The sequence below is a fragment of the Salvelinus alpinus genome, chromosome 17 (genome assembly GCF_045679555.1).
Source record: "Salvelinus alpinus chromosome 17, SLU_Salpinus.1, whole genome shotgun sequence".
Taxonomy (NCBI): domain Eukaryota; kingdom Metazoa; phylum Chordata; class Actinopteri; order Salmoniformes; family Salmonidae; genus Salvelinus; species Salvelinus alpinus.
In genome coordinates this window covers 51,251,386-51,271,913 of record NC_092102.1, presented here as the reverse complement: position 1 = coordinate 51,271,913, position 20,528 = coordinate 51,251,386, and the positions used below count along the sequence as shown (strand labels likewise).

Sequence of the window (20,528 nt, the reverse complement as noted above, 5' to 3'; positions counted from 1 at the left end):
CCCTATTTAGTACACACCTTTTGAACACCTTCCTAATATTGAGTTGCACCTCCTTTTTACCTTCAGAACAGTCTCAATCCGTCGGGACATGGACTCTACAAGGTGGTGAAAGCGTTCCACGGGGATGCTCCAATGCTTCCTACAGTTGTGTCAAGTTGGCTGGATGTCCTTTGGGTGGTGGACCGTTCTACTGAAAAAAAACCCAGTAGCGTTGCAGTTCTTGACACAAACCGGTGCCCCTGGCACCTACTACCCCGTTCAAAGGAACTTCAATCTTTTGCCTTGCCCATTCACCCTCTGAATGACACACGTACCCAATCTACTGAACGTATTCAGACCACTTGACTTTTTCCACATTTTGTTACGTTACAGCCTTATTCTAAAAATGGATTAAATCGTGTTCCCCCCTCATCAATCTACATGAGAAAGCAAAAACTTTTCATTGTCAAAATAAAAAAAATTGAAATATTCCATTTCCATAAGTATTCAGACCCTTTACTCAGTACTTTGTTGAAGCATTTTTGGCAGTGATTTTCGCCTTGAGTCTTCTTGGGTTTGACGCTACAAGCTTGGCACACCTGTATTTGGGGACTTTCTCCCATTATTCTCTGCAGATCCTCTCAAGCTGTCAGGTTGGATGGGGAGCGTCACTGCACAGCTATTTTCAGGTCTCCAGAGATGTTCAAGTCCGGGCTCTGGTTGGGCCACTCAAGGACATTCAGAGACTTGTCCCAAAGCCACTCCTGTGTTGTCTTGGTTGTGTGCTTAGGGTCGTTGTCCTGTTGGAAGGTGAACCTTCACCCCAGTGTCATGAGTGCATACTTCACGAGTAGGGATGGTGCCAGGTTTCCTCCAGACGTGACGCTTGGCATTAAGGCCTAAGAGTTCAATCTTGGTTTCATCAGAGATGGTTGTCATTCTGGAAGGTTCTCCCATCTCCACAGAGGAACTCTGGAGCTCTGTCACAGTGACCATCGGGTTCTTGGTCACCTCCCTGACCAAGGCCCTTCTCCCCCGTTTGGCCAGGCGGCCAGCTATAGGAAGAGTCTTGGTGGTTCCAAACTTCTGAATACTTATGTAAATAAAGTATTTCTGTTTTTTATTTAATAAATTAGCAAAAATGTCCCCAAAAACATTTTTTGCGTTGTCAATATGGGGTATTGTGATGTCATTATGGGGTATTGTGATGTCATTATGGGGTATTGTGATGTCATTATGGGGTATTGTGTGTAGATTGATGAGGATGTTTTTATTTGTTTAATCCATAAAAAAACAGGGTTGTAACGTAACAACATGTGGAAAAATTCAAGGGGTCTTTCCGAATGCACTGTATGTCTCAAGGCTTAAAAAAATCCTCCTTTAACCTGTCTCCCCCCTTCATCTACACTGATTGAAGGGGATTTAACAAGGAACATCAATAAGAGATCACAGCTTTGTCTGCTACTTCTAGTGATTCTGAACGGAGCAGAGCAGATATTGCCTGTTATAACTATGGCTGATGGATTGGCATATAGTATTTTAATCATATTAATGAAATTAAAGTCAATTCCCATATGTTCCAAGACAGACCAGAGATATGTCCATTCTAGTCTATCAAAAGCTTCTTCCGCAATGGAGAGACAATACCTCCCAACGAGCTGTTGTTTATGACGAAGCATCTAAATATATTTATTGTTTACAGTAGTAAAAGACGCCAAAAAAAATCCAAACTTGTGGATAAAGAACATAACTGCACCCTTATGCTCCGAGTAGATGTAATAATCTACCAGGGTTATCCGAGGATAAACTTCTTTTTTTTTAACAAACCCGCTTTGGTCCGTGTGGGCCAATTTGGGTAAGTAAGTCTCGAGACGGGACAACAACATTTTAGAAAAACAGTTTAATATCGGTGTTTATTAAAGATAGTGGGCGATAGTGAGAACACTGGGTCCTTACCTTTTTAATAAAAAATAAATAAAAAGCGATATTAGTGCTGTATTCACATCTCTCCCAAATAAACCTCTTAATCATTTCGAGCAATAGTGGAACTAATTGATTCCAACGTTTTAAATAGACCTCAGGAGGAATACGGCCCATCTAGGTGATTTGCCTTTTTTGGTTAATTGGTCTCCCAGCTAGGCGGCTTCCTCTGAGAAGAGGAAGAGGAAGAGGGGTTCTTTATTCTTTTAGAAAGGACGTCTGGTTTGGTGTGCATTTACAATCAGAGGTGTACAGTTCTTTATATATTATATATTTTATCTCCAGAGAGCCTTGCGGTTGTGGGCGGAGCAGTTGCCGTACCAGGCGGTGATACAGCCCGACAGGATGCTCTCGATTGTGCATCTGTAAAAGTTTGTGTTTTTGGTGACAAGCCAAATTTCTTCAGCCTCCTGAGGTTGAAGAGGTGCTGTTGCGCCTTCTTCACCACGCTGTCTGTGTGGGTGAACCATTTCAGTTTGTCCATGATGTGTACGCCGAGGAACTTAACTTTCCACCTTCTCCACTACTGTCCCGTCGATGTGGATAGGGGGGTGCTCCCTCTGCTGTTTCCTGAAGTCCACAATCATCTCCTTTGTTTTGTTGACGTTGAGAGAGAGGTTATTTTCCTGACACCACACTCCGAGGGCCCTCACCTCCTCCCTGTAGGCTGTCTCGTCGTTGTTGGTAATCAGGCCTACCATGATTGAGTTGGAGGCATGCATGGCCACGCAGTCGTGGGTGAACAGGCAGTATCCTCACCACCTGGGGGCGGCCCATCAGAAAGTCCAGGACCCAGTTGCACAGGGCGGCGTCGAGACCCATGGTCTCAAGCTTAATGACGAGTTTGGAGGGTACTATGGTGATAAATGCTGAGCTGTAATCAATGAACAGCATTCTTACATAGGTATTCCTCTTGTCCAGATGGGTTAGGGCAGTGTGCAGTGTGATTGCGATTGCGTCGTCTGTGGACCTGTTGGGGCGGTATGCAAATTGAAGTGGGTCTAGGGTGTCAGGTAGGGTGGAGGTGATATGGTCCTTAACTTGTCTCTCAAAGCACTTCATGATGACAGAAGTGAGTGCTACGGGGCGTTAGTCGTTTAGCTCAGTTACCTTAGCTTTCTTGGGAACAGGAACAATGGTGGCCCTCTTGAAGCATGTTGGGACAGCAGACTGGGATAGGGATTGATTGAATATGTCCGTAAACACACCAGCCAGCTGGTCTGCGCATGCTCTGAGGACGCGGCTGGGAATGCCGTCTGGGCCTGCAGCCTTGCGAGGGTTAACACGTTTTAAACGTTTTACTCACGTCGGCTGCGGTGAAGGAGAGCCCGCAGGTTTTGGTAGCGGTGTCAGTGCATGGCTTAGTACCTCAACATTAGCTAGTTGGCTAGCTACCAGCATAATTGAGAATGCAGCTAGCCAGCTCAGCTAGCTGGCTAACGTTACCTAAATGCAACTGTTTAGCTAGCTATCTAGCTAACAATAGCTAACAATTCAGCTAGCTGGCTAACGTTACCTAAATGCAACTGTTTAGCTAGCTATCTAGCTAACAATAGCTAGCAATGAAAATGACTTTGATACAGTTGAGACAATAACGTATGTACATGTAGCTGCTATCTTGGCATTTTAACTGTAGACTCTTATCTGTGTATGAATGATGATTCACAGCAGACTGAAACACTTAAATAATCCTTCCGTCCCGGCTTCAACCAGACTTACTTTTCTGATTGACTTTTGTGTTGATTTCAAGGCTTTGCACTTTGCCTGTCGTTCATGCTGAAAATATGAGTAAATCCAATGAATTAGCTATGGATCTTTCAAATATTTGCAGTAGAAGAGAACAGGAGGTGCCATTTTGACAGAGAAACCAGAGTGACTGTCTTTCTGGGGAAATGTCCCGGGCCCCCCATGTTATCTCAAACAATCATGGCTAGGCAAGATTCTGTATTTTCTCCGTGGCTAAACAGCTTTGTGATTTTACGTTTGTTCATATTTACAGACTCCAGACGAGTTTGTAATTAAAGCACACGAAAGTGTCACGCCCTGACCATAGAGAGCTCTTTATTCTCTATGTTGGTTAGGTCGGGGTGTGACTAGAGGTGGGTCATCTAGGTGTTTGTGTGTCTATGTTGGCCTGATATGGTTCCCAATCAGAGGCAGCTGTTTGTCGTTGTCTCTGATTGAGGATCATATTTAGGCAGCCATTTTCCCCTTTGTGCTTTGTTGGATCTTGTCTATGTCTCGTTGCCTGCGAGCACTACGTAGCTTCACATTTCGTTGCTCTTTGTAATTTTTTGTTTGTGAGTTTCATCGGAATTAAACATGTGGAACTCTACGTTGCGCCTTGGTCTACTCATTTTGACGAGCGTGACAGAAAGTTCACAAGGCCTTTCTGCCTTTCTGGGTGGGACTTGCATTCCGTACATTCGGATTAGAGTATTTCCTTGTTTATAACGGCAAATCTATTGTGGCAATTTACCTGACTCTTTGAATGAATGGAAACTAATGTTGGTATAGCTTACTGTTATTATTTTATTGGTTTCCTATTTATGTTATCAACAGTGTCTGGTATGGTAATTTCATATCAACATCAGGGATAATATATCACTGGACTGTCCATACTTTAAATGTGTAACTAAATCAAGTGAACTGTGGGCATTGTTGTTATTTGTGCCAGAAGGGCATTGGCCAGAATCGAACCCACGACGGTACGTTAGGCCTATATGCTGAAGGCTACGTCCCTAAACACTAGACCAACCCAGGCCACAACTGAACTCAAATTCGACAGTTCTTTCGTAACCTTAGGATACACTTGACACTTGTATGTCGTAGCCTAGTGGAGACCAATATCTATCTAATCTGAATTTTATGACGCAGCAGGATAATTCTCAGCGACAAACGAGTGATCAAGTTAAGGTACGACATCTGTACATTTCAATCCATTCTCTCTGCAACAAAGCAGTGGCATTCCCATCAGCACACACCATGGGACAATAATAGCTGGGACACAATGAATGTAACTCTGAATCTAACCCAGGTCCCATTCACACCTGACCCAGGCCCCATTCACATCTAACCCAAGCCCCATTCACACCTAACCCAGGTCCCATTCACACCTAACCCAGGCCCCATTCACACCTAACCCAGGCCCCATTCACACCTAACCCAGGCCCCATTCACACCTAACCCAGGCCCCATTTACACCTAACCCAGGCCCCATTTACACCTAACCCAGGCCCCATTCACACCTAACCCAGGCCCCATTCACACCTAACCCAAGCCCCATTCACACCTAACCCAAGCCCCATTTACACCTAACCCCGGCCCCATTTACACCTAACCCAGGCCCCGTTCACACCTAACCCAGGCCCCGTTTACACCTAACCCAGGCCCTATTCACACCTAACCCTGACCCCATTTACACCTAACCCCATTTACACCTAACTCAAGCCCCGTTTACACCTAACCCAGGCCCCGTTTACACCTAACCCTGACCCCATTCACACCTAACCCAGGCCCTATTCACACCTAACCCTGACCCCATTTACACCTAACCCCATTTACACCTAACTCAAGCCCCGTTTACACCTAACCCAGGCCCCGTTTACACCTAACCCAGGCCCCGTTTACACCTAACCCTGACCCTATTCACACCTAACCCAGGCCCCGTTTACACCTAACCCTGACCCTGTTTACACCTAACCCAGGCCCCATTTACAGCTGATGGTCATAAGGAACCTCTTGAGATTTCTCGATCTTAACACTTTAGAAGACCTAATAGACAATTTAGTATAACTTGTGTACATCAAACTGGATATTGCTGCAGGCAGTCCTTCTAACTAGTAGCTCCAGTATTGCTGTAGGTTCACTGGTTAGTTGACATTATTGTTGGTCTCTGTCTCTGTCTTGAACTCCTCTTCTCCTCTGCCCTTTCTCTGGGGACGGATTTGTTCTGCCGCATTTCATTAGATGGTTAGATAGCGGTGTGTGTGTCTGTGTGTGTGTGTCATAACCACTAACTCCTGCACGCTATCCTACAGAGGAAGCTATGATAAGCCACTGTATTGTGTAAACGGTAGTGTACATGGCTTCTGATGCCTATCATTATGTAAACAACAACAACAATGACATAAACTAGATGATGGTCTCTTTGACTGCAAAGCTGCAAGTTGTGAAAACGCCTTTGGGCATGTGTTTGTTTTAACAGTGTGTGGGGAGAGAGGAGAGAGAGGAGGGGGAGAGGGAAAAGGGGAGAGAGGGAGAGGGGGAGAGAGAGGAGAGAGAGGGGGAGAGAGAGAGGAGAGGGAGAGGGGGAGAGAGAGGGATGAGAGAGGGAAAGGGGGAGAGAGGGAGAGGGGGAGAGAGAGGGAAAGGGGGAGAGAGGGAGAGGGGGAGAGAGAGAGAGAGGAGAGGGAGGCGAGGGAGAGGGGGAGAGAGAGAGAAAGGAGAGAGGGGGGAGAGAGAGGGAGGAGAGAGAGGGAGAGGGAGGAGAGAGAGGGAGGGGGGGAGAGCGGGGAGAGAGAGGGGGAGAGGGAGAGAGAAAGGAGGAGAGGGTGAGACCATTCTATGGCTGACAGTTGGGTGAGAGAGAAAGGGGGAGAGGGTGAGACAGCTCATCGTGATGATGACTGCCCAGACAGCTCAGCTTCAAACATTACAAGGTCAAATAAGCACACACACACACACACACACACACACACACACACACACACACACACACACACACACACACACACACACACACACACACACACACACACACACACACACACACACACACACACACACACGGGCACACACGGGCACACACACACACACATGGGCACACATTTTTAATACATGTTTAATACATGCTTAATACATGTTTAATACATGCTTAATACATGCTTAATACATGTTTAATACGTGTGTGCTGCAATGTGTTTGAGGGGATCTGTTCATTGGTTCACCTTCAGTTCATGTAGAGAGCAAAGAGATGTCTGTCTGTCTGTCTGTCTGTCTGTCTGTCTGGCTGTCTGGCTGTCAGCTTTTGAATTTTTATGTGTATTTAAGGCCAAATCACAGCTTGGGATTTTAATGTGTATTTAATGCTTAAATCCTTAGTTGAAACAATAACAAAGCGGTCACCTCACATCTGTTTAGAAGCTGAGGGATCGGCCTGGAGAAATGTAGCCACGCTCCAATTCCTAGACACAGCTATGGATGCATGGACTAACCATTCATGATATCAACGTTATAGTTTTAACCCTGCTATGAGGCTATAATGTGTTTGTTTACATTTACATTGATAACAGACGCTGGAGTTAAAACAAGCTTCTATTTCGGGGTTCTCACGGAGTGGGACAGATGAACTGAACTCATGAGGCATTTATAAGTTATATTCTTCAACAATCAAATGGGTAGATAAACTGTAATTTCTTTATAAATAAAAAAAAATTGATGTACAACTAAGGATTCTAGCTTTAAGCCCAAATCCCATGTATTCTAATAGCGTACTACCTGAGAGGATTGCTGTGATTATATTTGAGATATAAAGTGTTTTCAGGGTTGGGTAAGTTACTTTCTAAATGTAATCCATTACTAGTTACCTGTCTATAATTGTAATCAGTAGCATCACTTTTGCATTACCCAAACTCAGTTACGTAATCGGATTACTTTCAGTTACTTTTGTATTACTTTCCCCTTAAAAGGTATTAGAAGAAGACAGAAAGAATCCATCAAACTCATTTGGTGTGTCATCGTAGTGTTCTCTGATTGGTGGTCATCATTTGATGTGTCATCGTAGTGGTCTCTGATTGGTGGTCATCATTTGGTGTGTCATCGTAGTGGTCTCTGATTGATGGTCATCATTTGGTGTGTCATCGTAGTGGTCTCTGATTGGTGGTCATCATTTGGGGTGTCATCGTAGTGGTCTCTGATTGGTGGTCATCATTTGGTGTGTCATCGTAGTGGTCTCTGATTGGTGGTCATCATTTGGTGTGTCATCGTAGTGGTCTCTGATTGGTGGTCATCATTTGGTGTGTCATCGTAGTGGTCTCTGATTTGTGGTCATCATTTGGTGTGTCATCGTAGTGGTCTCTGATTGGTGGTCATCATTTGGTGTGTCATCGTAGTGGTCTCTGATTGGTGGTCACCATTTGGTGTGTCATCGTAGTGGTCTCTGATTTGTGGTCATCATTTGGTGTGTCATCGTAGTGGTCTCTGATTGGTGGTCATCATTTGGTGTGTCATCATAGTGGTCTCTAATTGGTGCTCATCATTTGGTGTGTCATCATAGTGGTCTCTGATTGGTGGTCATCATTTGGTGTGTCATCATAGTGGTCTCTGATTGGTGGTCATCAATTGGTGTGTCATCATAGTGGTCTCTGATTGGTGGTCATCATTTGGTGTGTCATCATAGTGGTCTCTGATTGATGGTCATCATTTGGTGTGTCATCATAGTGGTCTCTGATTGGTGGTCATCATTTGGTGTGTCATCATAGTGGTCTCTGATTGGTGGTCATCATTTGGTGTGTCATCATAGTGGTCTCTGATTGGTGCTCATCATTTGGTGTGTCATCATAGTGGTCTCTGATTGATGGTCATCATTTGGTGTGTCATCATAGTGGTCTCTGATTGGTGCTCATCATTTGGTGTGTCATCATAGTGGTCTCTGATTGGTGGTCATCATTTGGTGTGTCATCATAGTGGTCTCTGATTGGTGCTCATCATTTGGTGTGTCATCATAGTGGTCTCTGATTGGTGCTCATCATTTGGTGTGTCATCATAGTGGTCTCTGATTGGTGGTCATCATTTGGTGTGTCATCATAGTGGTCTCTGATTGGTGCTCATCATTTGGTGTGTCATCATAGTGGTCTCTGATTGGTGCTCATCATTTGGTGTGTCATCATAGTGGTCTCTGATTGGTGGTCATCATTTGGTGTGTCATCATAGTGGTCTCTGATTGGTGGTCATCATTTGGTGTGTCATCATAGTGGTCTCTGATTGGTGGTCATCATTTGGTGTGTCATCATAGTGGTCTCTGATTGGTGGTCATCAATTGGTGTGTCATCATAGTGGTTTCTGATTGATGGTCATCATTTGGTGTGTCATCATAGTGGTCTCTGATTGGTGGTCATCAATTGGTGTGTCATCATAGTGGTCTCTGATTGGTGGTCATCATTTGGTGTGTCATCATAGTGGTCTCTGATTGGTGGTCATCAATTGGTGTGTCATCATAGTGGTCTCTGATTGGTGGTCATCATTTGGTGTGTCATCATAGTGGTCTCTGATTGGTGGTCATCATTTGGTGTGTCATCATAGTGGTCTCTGATTGGTGGTCATCATTTGGTGTGTCATCATAGTGGTCTCTGATTGTCTCTGCTCTCCACACCGCTAACCATAATGCCTAACCCTAACCCTAACCTTAACCACACCGCTAACCATAATGCCTAACCCTAACCTTAACCACACTGCTAACCATAATGCTTAACCCTAACCTTAACCACACCGCTAACCATAATGCCTAACCTTAACCTTAACCACACCGCTAACCATAATGCCTAACCTTAACCACACCGCTAACCATAATGCCTAACCTTAACCTTAACCACACCGCTAACCATAATGCCTAACCTTAACCTTAACCACACCGCTAACCATAATGCCTAACCTTAACCACACCGCTAACCATAATGCCTAACCCTAACCTTAACCACACCGCTAACCATAATACCTAACCCTAACCTTAACCACACCGCTAACCATAATGCCTAACCCTAACCTTAACCACACTGCTAACCATAATACCTAACCCTAACCTTAACCACACCGCTAACCATAATGCCTAACCCTAACCTTAACCACACTGCTAACCATAATGCCTAACCTTAACCACACCGCTAACCATAATGCCTAACCCTAACCTTAACCACACCGCTAACCATAATGCCTAACCCTAACCTTAACCACACTGCTAACCATAATGCCTAACCTTAACCACACCGCTAACCATAATGCCTAACCCTAACCTTAACCACACTGCTAACCCTAATGCCTAACCCTAACCTTAACCACACTGCTAACCATAATGCCTAACCCTAACCTTAACCACACCGCTAACCATAATGCCTAACCCTAACCTTAACCACACTGCTAACCATAATACCTAACACTAACCTTAACCACACCGCTAACCATAATGCCTAACCCTAACCTTAACCACACTGCTAACCATAATACCTAACCCTAACCTTTAATTAAGAACAAAATGCACATTTTTGTTTTCAAGAATTGTTGCAATAGCCACTTTTGACTATGCAGCTAGCCTGTCTAATAGCTTGGATTGTCAAACGTTTGTTAGCTATTTCATTTTTTTCTTCCACTATGACATTGCAGAATATTTTGTGTAGATCATTGAACAAAATGTACAATTAAATCCATTTTAATTCCACTTTTGTAACACAAAAAATGTGGGAAAAAGTGTTTATGAGCAGTCAGCAGTTCACACACCAAGTAGGACACTGGGAAGACAGGAAGCACTAAACGTAGCAAAAAGACAATACTTGACCACAACAGATAAAGACAGCAATATATATTTACTTATCACTCTTGGAGATATCAGGAGTCCTCTAGTTATAGAACGAAGCATACTGATATACACTCAGAAAAGAGATGAAACCACACCCTCTCCAATACCTCCTCCTATTACCAAAACAAGTCACAAATAACCTCGCCTCTTGGTTGATGTGTCCACAACTATCTGCATATGATGAGCAGTCGGCAGTTCACACACCAAGTTGGAAAACAGGCAGCACTTAAAGTAGCTGGCTAGCAAAAAGACACAACAGATAAAGACAAAAGAAAGTATACTTATCACTCCTGTATCCATAACTGTTATAAGGGTCTTACCGTCCTCCCTCGGCTAACCTTTGGTGCACCCGGGGAGTTAACTAGTTTGTTGTCTTCTTTTACTAAATCAGAAGTTATTATCCTGGGTGACCTCAATTATGATTGGGAAATATGCAGGCTTCAGACAATCTTAAAAGACATGTGTAATGATCTAAACCTTACCCAGCTGGTGACTAAGCCTACACGGGCAAACCCTAGTGATCCTTTAAAGTCAACTCCGACTGATCTCATTCTAACGAATACACCAGTGAAATAGGTTTCTAATGGTGTTTTCGACCAAGATATTAGTAACCATTGACCAGTTGTTTGTGGTTAGAGATGTGAGAATACAAAAATCTAAGCCTTGTGTCGTCACAAAGAGGACCTTTAAAAACTTCAATGAACTGTTTATTTTTTATTTTTTATACATAATCTTTATTTTAGTGACCTTTAATTGATTTTTTTGTGACCTTTATTTATTTCAGCTATTCCTGAACTTGATTTAGCTTACAGACTTTTTTTTCTCACATGTCTTTAATACTATTGTGGATAATTATGCTCCCTTCAAAAAAACTAAAAGGTTAAAGGTAGATGGAATGTCTGGTACACTCCGGAATGATCAGAAGTCATTCATTAAAAGAGATGATGCTTGGTTCAAAGCCAGAACTGGTAAAAGCTTTAAAGCAGCTGAGGAATCATTGTGTGAGACAAATCTGAAAGGCAAAATCTGATTATTATGTAACCGCTCCTTCGGATTGTAATGGGAAACCGGCTAAATTCAGGAAAAATCCCATAAGGGTTCTACCTCTACCTTTCTGCCACAACAAATGAATTCAGCCACTGGCCTCATTACGGACAAAAAATGCCATCGTTGATGCATTTAATCACCATTTTGTTTCTTTGAAAGAACTTCTAAGCTTTTTCACAATGACACTGGGCAGGATGCTGATAGGGGAAATCTTGCTTAACGATCAGAGAAATGATAATCAAAAGGTTTTCTTTTAGTTTATATACAGAAAAATAAGTCCAGGATGCTTTGCTAGCAATAGACAACAAGAAATCCACAGGGGCCGATCGATTGGATCCCAGTCTGTTTAAGTGTGCAGCGCCCATCATGGTTGGCTCAATAACACACTTTTGTTTTATTATTGCAAAACTAAATACATGTTGTTTTTAAACTCTCGTTGGAATGTTTCAGGTGAACGACTTGTTCATTCATTAGATGGTTCTCCAATGAAACGTGTTCCCGCATATAAATACTGACGCATTTGGATTGATGTAGATTTGATGTTTATAAAACATATAGATGAGCTGGTTAAGAAGCTAAGATTTATAATTAGCTTTTTGTACAGAAACAGATTGTGTCTTTCTCTAAGCAGTAGGAAGCAGATTATTCAGTCAACCTTTTTATCTGTTCTTGATTATGGTGATATTATTTATCGAAGTGCAGTGGTGTGCTACTACTCATAAGATGCCATCTATCATAGTGCCCTTCATTTTGTTACAGGTGACAGGTTTGATACTCATCACTGCATCCTGTATCAAAAGGTTGGCTGGGCTTCGTTAAAGACCCGCAGATCTCTACATTACTCTCTTTTTGTTTTACAAGGCCCAACTTTATAAACGTCCGTCTTATCTAACTTTACCGTTGAAGTATAGACACCTGAGTTGCCTAACCCGTTCATAGGATTGGTTAACTCTTGAGGTTCCTAGGATCTCCACAGAGCTAGGTAAATATGCTTTTACTTTTAAAGCACTGGAACAGCAGTCTAGAGAAGGAACAGTCTCCTACTGGGATCAGTATCTATCAGCAGTCTAGAGAAGGAACAGTCTCCCACTGGGATCAGTACCTATCAGCAGTCTAGAGAAGGAACAGTCTCCCACTGGGATCAATATCTATCAGCAGTCTAGAGAAGGAACAGTCTCCCACTGGGATCAGTATCTATCAACAGTCTAGAGAAGGAACAGTCTCCCACTGGGATCAGTACCTATCAGCAGTCTAGAGAAGGAACAGTCGCCCACTGGGATCAGTACCTATCGACAGTCTAGAGAAGGAACAGTCTCCCGCTGGGAACAGTATCTATCTGCAGTCTAGAGAAGGAACAGTCTCCCACTGGGATCAGTATCTATTGACAGTCTAGAGAAGGAACAGTCTAGAGAAGGAGCAGTCTCCCACTGGGATCAGTATCTATCTGCAGTCTAGAGAAGGAACAGTCTCCCACTGGGATCAGTACCTATCAACAGTCTAGAGAAGGAACAGTCTCCCACTGGGATCAGTACCTATCGACAGTCTAGAGAAGGAACAGTCTCCCACTGGGATCAGTATCTATCGACAGTCTAGAGAAGGAACAGTCTCCCACTGGGATTAGTATCTATCGACAGGCTAGAGAAGGAACAGTATCCCACTGGGATCAGTATCTATCAGCAGTCTAGAGAAGGAACAGTCTCCCACTGGGATCAGTATCTATCGACAGTCTAGAGAAGGAACAGTCTCCCACTGGGATCAGTACCTATCGACAGTCTAGAGAAGGAACAGTCTCCCACTGGGATCAGTATCTATCGACAGTCTAGAGAAGGAACAGTCTCCCACTGGGATCAGTATCTATTGACAGTCTAGAGAAGGAACAGTCTCCCACTGGGATCAGTATCTATCAGCAGTCTAGAGAAGGAACAGTCTCCCACTGGGATCAGTACCTATCGACAGTCTAGAGAAGGAACAGTCTCCCACTGGGATCAGTATCTATCGACAGTCTAGAGAAGGAACAGTCTCCCACTGGGATCAGTACCTATCAACAGTCTAGAGAAGGAACAGTCTCCCACTGGGATCAGTACCTATCGACAGTCTAGAGAAGGAACAGTCTCCCACTGGGATCAGTATCTATCGACAGTCTAGAGAAGGAACAGTCTCCCACTGGGATCAGTACCTATCAGCAGTCTAGAGAAGGAACAGTCTCCCATTGGGATCAGTATCTATCGACAGTCTAGAGAAGGAACAGTCTCCCACTGGGATCAGTACCTATCAGCAGTCTAGAGAAGGAACAGTCTCCTACTGGGATCAGTATCTATCAGCAGTCTAGAGAAGGAACAGTCTCCCACTGGGATCAGTACCTATCGACAGTCTAGAGAAGGAACAGTCTCCCACTGGGATCAGTACCTATCAGCAGTCTAGAGAAGGAACAGTCTCCTACTGGGATCAGTACCTATCAGCAGTCTAGAGAAGGAACAGTCTCCTACTGGGATCAGTATCTATCAGCAGTCTAGAGAAGGAACAGTCTCCCACTGGGACTGTTAAAATAAAATAAATAATAAAATAAAATGTAATTAAATGTTATTAGTCACATGCGCCGTATACAACAGGTAGACCTTACAGTGAAATGCTTTCTTACGAGCCCCTAACCATCAATGCAGTTTCCAAAAAATACAGATAAGAATAAGAGATAAAAGTAACAAGTAATTAAAGAGCAGCAATGAAATAACAATAGTGAGACTATAGCCATGATACAGAGTCAATGTGCAGGGGCAGCGGTTATTTGTGGTAGTATGTACATGTAGGTAGTTATTAAAGTGACTATAAATAGGGTTAGAATATAAATCTTCTAACCCCCCCCTCCCCCTTAAAAGAGTTAGATGCACTATTGTAAAGTGGCTGTTCCACTGGATATCATAAGGTGAATGCACCAATTTGTAAGTCGCTCTGGATAAGAGCGTCTGCTAAATGACTTAAATGTAATGACTTAAATGTAAATGTAGATGACAACAGAGAGTAGCAGTGGTGTAAAGAGGTGGGTGAGATGGAGGGGGGTGCACTGCAAATAGTCTAGGTAGCCATTTGACTAGATGTTCAGGAGTCTTATGGCTTGGGGGTAGAAGCTGTTTAGAAGCCTCTTGGACCTAGACTTGGTGCTCCGGTACCGCTTGCCGCCCGGTAGCAGAGAGAACAGTCTATGACTAGGGTGGCTGGAGTCTTTGACAATTTTTAGGGCCTTCCTCTGAGACCGCCTGTTATAGAGGTCCTGGATGGCAGGAAGCTTGGCCCCAGTGATGTACTGAGCCGCTCGCACTACCCTCTGTAGTGCATTGTGGACGGAGACTGAGCAGTTGCCATACCAGGCGGTGATGCAACCAGTCAGGATGATCTCGATGGTGCAGCTGTAGAACATTTTGAGGATCTGAGGACCCATGCCAAATCTTTTCAGTCTCCTGAGGGGGAATAGGTTTTGTCGTGCCCTCTTCACAACTGTCTTGGTGTGCTTGGACCATGTTAGTTTGTTGGTGATGTGGACACCAAGGTACTTGAAGCTCTCAACCCACTCCACTGCAGCCCCGTTGATGAGAATGGGAGCGTGCTCGGTCCTTTTTTCCCCTGTAGTCCACAATCATCTTCTTTGTCTTGATCATGTTGAGGGAGAGGTTGTTGTCCTGGCACCACACGGCCAGGTCTCTGACCTCCTTCCTATAGGCTGTCTCGTCGTTGTCGGTGATCAGGCCTACCACTGTTGTGTCATCGGCAAATTTAATGATGGTGTTGGAGTCGTGCCTGGCCGTGCAGTCATGAGTGAACAGGGAGTACAGGAGGGGCTGAGCACACACCCCTGTTTTGAGGGTCAGCGTGGTGGATGTGTTGTTACCTACCCTCACCACCTGCGGGGCGGCCCGCCAGGAAGTCCAAGATCCAGTTGCAGAGGGAGATGTTTAGTCCCAGGGTCCTTAGCTTATTGATGAGCTTTGAGGTCACTATGGTGTTGAACGCTGAGCTGTAGTCAATGAATAGCATTCTCACATAGTTGTTCCTTTTGTCCAGGTGGGAAAGGGAAGTGTGGAGTGCAATGGAGAGATTGCATCATCTGTGGATCTGTTGGGGCGGTATGCAAATTGGAGTGGGTCTAGGGTTTCTGGGATGATGGTGTTGATGTGAGCCATGACCAGCCTTTCAAAGCACTTCATGGCTACAGACGTGAGTGCTACGGGTCTATAGTCATTTAGGCAGGTTGCCTTTGTGTCCTTGGGCACAGGGACTATGGTGGTCTGCTTAAAACATGTTGGAATTACAGACTCAGACAGGGAGAGGTTGAAAATGTCTGTGAAAACACTTGCCAGTTGGTCAGCGCATGCTCGCAGTACACGTCCTGGTAATCCGTCTGGCTCTGCGGCTTTGTGAATGGTCGCTTGTTTAAAGGTCTTACTCACATCAGCTATGGAGAGCGTGATCACACAGTCTTCTGGAATAGCTGGTGCTCTCGTGCATGTTTCAGTGTTATTTGCCTCAAAGTGAGCATAGAAGTAGTTTAGCTCGTCTGGTAGGCTCGTGTCACTGGGCAGCTCTCGGCTGTGCTTCCCTTTGTTGTCTGTAACGGTTGAAAGCCCTGCCACATCCGACGAGCGTCAGAGCCGGTGTAGTACGATTCGATCTTAGTCCTGTATTGACGCTTTGCCTGTTTGATGGATCATCGGAGAGCATAGCGGGATTTCTTATAAGCTTCGGGGTTAGAGTCCCGCTCCTTGAAAGCGGCAGTTCTAGCCTTTAGCTCAGTGTGTATGCTGCCTGTAATCCATGTCTTCTGGTTGGGGTATGTACGTACAGTCACTGTGGGGACGACATCATCAATGCACTTATTGATGAAGCCAGTGACTGATGTGGTGTCAATGTCATCGATGCACTTATTGATGAAGCCAGTGACTGATGTGGTAAACTCCTCAATGCCATCGGAGGAATCCCGGAGCATATTCCAGTCTGTGATAGCAAAACAGTCCTGTAGCTTAGCATCTGCTTCCTCTGACCACTTTTTTATTGATCGAGTGCTTCCTGCTTTAATTTTTGCTTGTAAGCAGGAATCAGCAGGATAGAATGATAGAATTATGGTCAGATTTGCCAAATGGAGGGCGAGGGAGAGCTCTGTATGCGTCTCTGTGTGTGGAGTATTTGTGGTCCAGAGTTCTTTTTCCTTTGGTTGCATATTTAACATGCTGATAGAAATTTGGTAATACAGATTTAAGTTTCCCTGCATTAATGTCCCCGGCTATTAGGAGCGCCGCCTCTGGGTGAGCATTTTCTTGTTTGCTTATGTGTCACGATCGTCGTATGGTGGAAGAGAGGAGGACCAAGGCGCAGCGTGATAACAATACATCTTCTCGTTTAATGAAGACGAAAACGAAGAACACTTTACAAACTAAACAAAACAACGAACGTGAAGCTATATAAACAATGTGCATACATGCAACATAGACATAGACAATCACCCACGAACTACCTAATGAATATGGCTGCCTAAATATGGTTCCCAATCAGAGACAACGATAGACAGCCTCTGACTGTGGTGGTATGTAAACAGCTACGAAAATTACAGATGAAAACTCTCTAGGTAGGTAGTGTGGTCTACAGCTTATCATGAGATACTCTACCTCAGGCGAGCATTAGCTAGAGACTTCCTTAGATTTCGTGCACCAACTGTTGTTTACAAAAATACATAGACTGCCGCTCCTTGTCTTACCAGATGCCGCTGTTCTATCCTGCCGCTACATCGTATAGCCAGCCAGCTGTATTTTGATGTTGTCGCCATTCAGCTACGACTTCTTGAAGCATAAGATGTTACAGTTTTTAAAGTCCCGTTGGTAGTAACTCGTTGGTAGTAACTCGTTGGAAGTAACACTACTGTAGTCACTTTGGATCAGAGAGTCTGCTAAATGACTCACTACTGTAGTGGCTCTGGATCAGAGAGTCTGCTAAATGACTCACTACTGTAGTGGCTCTGGATAAGAGAGTCTGCTAAATGACTCACTAACTGTAGTGGCTCTGGATCAGAGAGTCTGCTAAATGACTCACTACTGTAGTGGCTCTGGATCAGAGAGTCTGCTAAATGACTCACTACTGTAGTGACTCTGGATAAGAGAGTCTGCTAAATGACTCACTACTGTAGTGGCTCTGGATCAGAGAGTCTGCTAAATGACTCACTACTGTAGCGACTCTAGATAAGAGACCAGGGTTAGTGTTAGAAGGACCAGGGTTAGTGTTAGGAGGACCAGGGTTAGTGTTAGGAGGACCAGGGTTATAGGACCAGGGTTAGTGTTAGGAGGACCAGAGTTAGTGTTAGGAGGACCAGGGTTGTAGGACCAGGGTTAGTGTTTGGAGGACCAGGGTTATAGGTCCAGGGTTAGTGTTAGGAAGACCAGGGTTGTAGGACCAGGGTTAGTGCTAGGAGGACCAGGGTTAGTGCTAGGAGAACCAGGGTTAGTGCTAGGAGGACCAGGGTTAGTGTTAGGAGGACCATGGTTAGTGTTAGGAGGACCAGGGTTATAGGTCCAGGGTTAGTGTTAGGAAGACCAGGGTTGTAGGACCAGGGTTAGTGTTAGGAGGACCAGAGTTAGTGTTAGGAAGACCAGGGTTGTAGGACCAGGGTTAGTGTTAGGAGGACCAGGGTTAGTGCTAGGAGGACCAGGGTTAGTGCTAGGAGGACCAGGGTTAGTGTTAGGAGGACCAGGGTTAGTGTTAGGAGGACCAGGGTTAGTGTTAGGAGGACCAGGGTTAGTGTTAGGAGGACCAGGGTTAGTGTTAGGAGGACCAGGGTTAGTGTTTGGAGGACCAGGGTTATAGGTCCAGGGTTAGTGTTAGGAAGACCAGGGTTAGTGTTAGGAGGACCAGGGTTAGTGTTAGGAGGACCAGGGTTAGTGTTAGGAGGACCAGGGTTAGTGTTAGGAGGACCAGGGTTAGTGTTAGGAGGACCAGGGTTATAGGACCAGGGTTAGTGTTTGGAGGACCAGGGTTATAGGTCCAGGGTTAGTGTTAGGAGGACCATGGTTAGTGTTAGGAGAACCAGGGTTAGTGTTAGGAGGACCAGGGTTAGTGTTAGGAGAACCAGGGTTAGTGTTAGGAGGACCAGGGTTATAGGACCAGGGTTAGTGTTAGGAGGACCAGGGTTATAGGACCAGGGTTATAGGTCCAGGGTTAGTGTTAGGAGGACCAGGGTTAGTGTTAGGAGGACCAGGGTTAGTGTTAGGAGGACCAGGGTTAGTGTTAGGAGGACCAGGGTTAGTGTTAGGAGGACCAGGGTTAGTGTTAGGAGAACCAGGGTTAGTGTTAGGAGGACCAGGGTTATAGGACCAGGGTTATAGGACCAGGGTTAGTGTTAGGAGGACCAGGGTTAGTGTTTGGAGGACCAGGGTTAGTGTTAGGAGGACCAGGGTTAGTGTTTGGAGGACCAGGGTTAGTGTTAGGAGGACCAGGGTTAGTGTTAGGAGGACCAGGGTTAGTGTTTGGAGGACCAGGGTTAGTGTTTGGAGGACCAGGTAGGTATTTTGTTCTAGCAGCAGTCAGATTCTCAGTGTGTTTCATGCTTTAGGACAGAGGAAGGAAATGGCTAGTACTCACCAGTTTGAGGAGAAATCGCTCAGTTCTGCCAAGACCTGTGGGTTGTGGTGGGGGGTGATGGTGTGTGGTGGGGGGTGATGGTGTGTGTGTGGTGGGGGGTGTGGTGTGTGTGTGGTGGGGGGTGATGGTGTGTGTGTGGGGTGATGGTGGTGATGGGGTGATGGTGGTGATGGTGATGTGGTGATGGTGGTGATGGGGTGATGTGGTGATGGTGGTGATGGTGGTGATGGTGATGGGGTGATGGTGATGGTGGTGATGGGGTGATGATGGTGCTGATGGTGATGGTGATGTGGTGATGGGGTGATGTGGTGATGGTGGTGATGGGGTGATGGTGGTGATGGGGTGATGTGGTGATGGTGATGGTGGTGATGGGGTGATGATGGTGCTGATGGTGATGGTGATGGGGTGATGGGGTGATGTGGTGATGGTGATTGTGGTGATGGTGGTGATGGGGTGATGTGGTGATGGTGGTGATGGTGATGGGGTGCTGATGGTGCTGATGGTGCTGATGGTGATGGGGTGATGTGGTGATGGTGGTGATGGGGTGATGTGGTGATGGTGATGGGGTGATGTGGTGATGGTGGTGATGGGGTGATGTGGTGATGGTGATGGTGGTGATGGTGATGGTGGTGATGGGGTGATGATGGTGCTGATGGTGATGGTGATGGGGTGATGGTGGTGATGGGGTGATGGTGGTGATTGGGGTGATGGTTGTGATGGGGTGATGGTGGTGATTGGGGTGATGGGGTGATGGTGATGTTGGTGATGTTGGTGATGGGGTGATGTTGGTGATGGGGTGATGGGGTGATTGGGGTGATGGTGGGGATGGTGGTGATGGGGTGATGGTGGTGATGGGGTGATTGGGGTGATTGGGGTGATGGGGGTGATGTGGTGATGGGGGTGATGTGGTGATGGTGATGGGGTTATGGTGGTGATGGGGGTGATGGTGGTGATGGGGTGATGGGGTGTTGGTGGTGATGGGGTGGTGATGGGGTGATGGGGTGATGGTGGTGATGGGGTGATGGTGGTGATGTGGTGATGGTGGTAATGGGGTGATGGTGGTGATGATGGTGGTAATGGGGTGATGGTGGTAATGGGGTGATGGTGGTGATGGTGGGTCTCTGCATGTGTATACAGTACAATAGACCACGTGTCAATGGTGTTTCTCTCTCTCAATTAACATTAGCATGTAGCAGGGTGTCACATGTTCTGTTGTCATGCTGTGTGTGTGTGTGTGTGTGTGTGTGTGTGTGTGTGTGTGTGTGTGTGTGTGTGTGTGTGTGTGTGTGTGTGTGTGTGTGTGTGTGTGTGTGTGTGTGTGTGTGTGTGTGTGTGTGTG

General features: G+C 45.4%; 1 protein-coding gene across 1 annotated transcript in view; it reads left to right on the top strand.

Annotated features, from left to right (window-relative positions):
- Positions 1-20,528, top strand: part of LOC139543144 (FYVE, RhoGEF and PH domain-containing protein 1-like) — a 181,076-nt gene that overhangs the window by 30,075 nt on the left and 130,473 nt on the right. The gene's annotated exons all lie outside the window — the stretch shown is intronic.